The sequence below is a fragment of the Carlito syrichta genome, unplaced genomic scaffold, assembly GCF_000164805.1.
Source record: "Carlito syrichta isolate Samal-C Ts95f unplaced genomic scaffold, Tarsius_syrichta-2.0.1 Scaffold311496, whole genome shotgun sequence".
In the NCBI taxonomy this organism is placed as follows: Eukaryota; Metazoa; Chordata; class Mammalia; order Primates; family Tarsiidae; genus Carlito; species Carlito syrichta.
In genome coordinates this window covers 109,182-111,887 of record NW_007255592.1, presented here as the reverse complement: position 1 = coordinate 111,887, position 2,706 = coordinate 109,182, and the positions used below count along the sequence as shown (strand labels likewise).

Here is a 2,706-nt window from a genome sequence, read left to right as displayed (position 1 = left end):
GCCCGGGCCTGCGGGCAAAGGGAGGGTGGGTGGGACCTCAGGTCCTCCCGCTGCCTCCTCTGCACACCCCTGCGCAGCCACCCCTAAGGATGTCTCTGTCAGTGCCCCTAAGCACACTTAAGACAATCGGTGGTATGGAAGGTCCCAACGTGGAGAAGAAAAGCAAGCAGAGGACATGGGCAAGGGCGGGGGTGTGAGGCAACCAGCCTAGGTCACAGTCAGGACCCTCGTCCAGGCCCGACTCCAAGACCCAGAGTCTTTTCTACCACTATGCATGCTAGCTCGGCAGTGGGCCCTGGGAACAGACAGCTCTGTGGCTGCCCTTGCTGACATGAAGTGTTACCAACCAGGGCACTGCATGGGGAGGGTAGCCCCTGACCAAGCCCCCTGCCCTGTGAAGGATCCCAGCCCAGTCAGGCACTCCTCCACAGGCCCATTCTTGGTGACAGAAAAGGGGAGGTGGGTCCTCCCCGCTCCTCTCTGCTGACCCACTCACAGTGTCCCCAGTGCCTGGTGCTCTCTCACCTTTGAACAGGCTGACCTCCAGCTCCAACCTGCCTCCTCAGCTGGACAGGGACAGGGCCTTGGCCACCCTGCCTCTCCTCTACACACCCAGTGTCCTGTGTGCCACCTCCTAGGTCTGCTTCATCTATCTGCCCAGTGCCTGGCTCAGAGCGAATTGGTGTCCATGGATTCCACAGTCTGCACCCCACAACCTGGGCTGGAATCCAGCCATGTCAGACCTGGGCTTGGTGAGGACAGGCCTAGAGGTGGCACCAACCACTCCAGAGTCTCTGTGCCAAGATGCTCTGGGAACAGGATGGTGGAGCAGAGGAGGATTTAGATAGCCTGGGATACTGTCCCAGGCACTGAGACACAGCTATTCTTCCAGGTGTGAAATCTCCCTAAAGCCCAAGGTTCCAGTCCAAACCATCCACTGTCAGATACCAAATGGAGAGAGGGCAAGGGACTCCCAAGGTCACAGAAGCTGTCATGGCTAGTCCTTCTGACAAGCCAGGTCTACAGCACAAAGACGCAGCCTTTCCCCAGGGAGAAGACAACAGCAGTTAGAACTCAGAGGGATTTGGCCAAAGAACTCACAAGGCCCAAGGGGCACAGATGAGAGGCCCAGGCCTTGGTCTTGGAGGCTGTAACATCAAAGCCAGGCCCTGTAGCCTAAGCAGGAAGAAATCTGTGTCCCTACTGAGTACTGACTATGCCCCAGGTGGTTCTAGAGGCCAAGGTGACCTGCGAGGACAGAGACAGATGGAAGCAGGGCGAGCTCTGTGGGCCAGGCCCCGTGGCGAGGCCCCAGGTGGGAGAGGGTGCCGAGCAGTCAGGGGAATGGCTGGGGACGGAGAGGCTTGTGGTGACTCCATCCAGGGGGAGGCGGTGGGGCCCGAGAGGAAGCACACATTCCCATGGCCAATCTGTGAGGTTCCAAGGGTGGGATGTCTTGGAGTCTCTTCTGCCTTCCATTCCCCAGCACCGGATGCTCAGCCTGGAGGTAGCCTGTTGCCCCTCTGACAAGACTGGACTGTGTGTGACCACAACTCCTAGAAGAGATGTCTGGCTTCACTGAGAAGGTGGCCCTCACATCACTGGGAGAAGCGCACGAAGGCCATAGGGCCCTCCCAGCCCGGGCTGGGGCCTCTGTGGGCTGCTCCGGCAACAATCCCTTCAGCCACTAGGTGGCAGCACACAAGGCTCAGCTTGCCTGCCAATGCTGCTGGCCCCTACGGCTCCCCACAGCCAGTTGAACTCACCAGGGCCCGGGCCCCTCCCACCCCTTCCCCAAAGCAGGGAAAAGCCCAGGCTTTCATTGGCATGGCAGGCAGAACTGGCAAGCAGGATCTTTTGCAGGGTAATCCCCATGGGAGCTTAGGGGACCCTCACACTTTCTGACCCTCCGGGGGTTAGTATTTGCTCCTGCAGACTGCCTAAGTCCTGTAATTATGCTTCTGGCAGAGTCCAGCAGTGACAGTGCCTGAGAAAGTGGCAGGCCCAGAAGGAAACCCGTGACTCGGTGAGCCTCCTCCAGCCTCACCTTCCCTACCTGCACAGTCATAGGACCTGCTCCACTCCAGCTTAGCACAGTGCCCAGCATGCAGCAAGTGCTCATTTAGTACCAGATTTACCCATGGGTGGTGGGCTTATGAGCAATAATAATGTTTCTAATGTATGCTGTATATACATTAACATCTCTTTCTTTACAATTTCTAATATATTACTTTTAAAAAAGGATTTACCCTTCCTCTTCCTCCTTCCTTCCCTCCCCAGATGAAGACTTCTTTGTGGTGGAATCTAGGTCTGTCTGGTGAATTAAAAATAACTGCAGCCAACATGTTAATTGTACTTAAGTTCATTTACGTGCAGAAACAGTCCCCTGTCGACCCTTTCCAGTGTCAGGGCTGACTGAGGGTCTGACGTGCACAGAGGACAAAGCAAAAGGTCAAAGTGCCGTAGGCAAGTTATTTAACATCTGTGTCCTGTTTTTCACGTATAAGATGGCAATAATGGCACCTATCTTGTGGGTCCCTGTCCGTTTCACAGGAGCTCCTGGAAGAAGGTGCTGAGTGTAATCTGCTGACTTTACCATACTGCCTCTCAGGGAGTCACAGGGCAATGGGTTCAGCTCAAGCTGACTTCACAACTCCTCCCAAATATCCACATTACTCTCATGCAGCTTCTTTTCTTTTTTTTTTT

At 55.5% G+C, this 2,706-nt stretch overlaps 1 protein-coding gene across 1 annotated transcript in view; it reads right to left on the bottom strand.

The window, feature by feature from the left end:
* NPTXR (neuronal pentraxin receptor) overlaps nucleotides 1-2,706 on the bottom strand; it is a 59,525-nt gene that overhangs the window by 45,025 nt on the left and 11,794 nt on the right. The window lies entirely within an intron of this gene.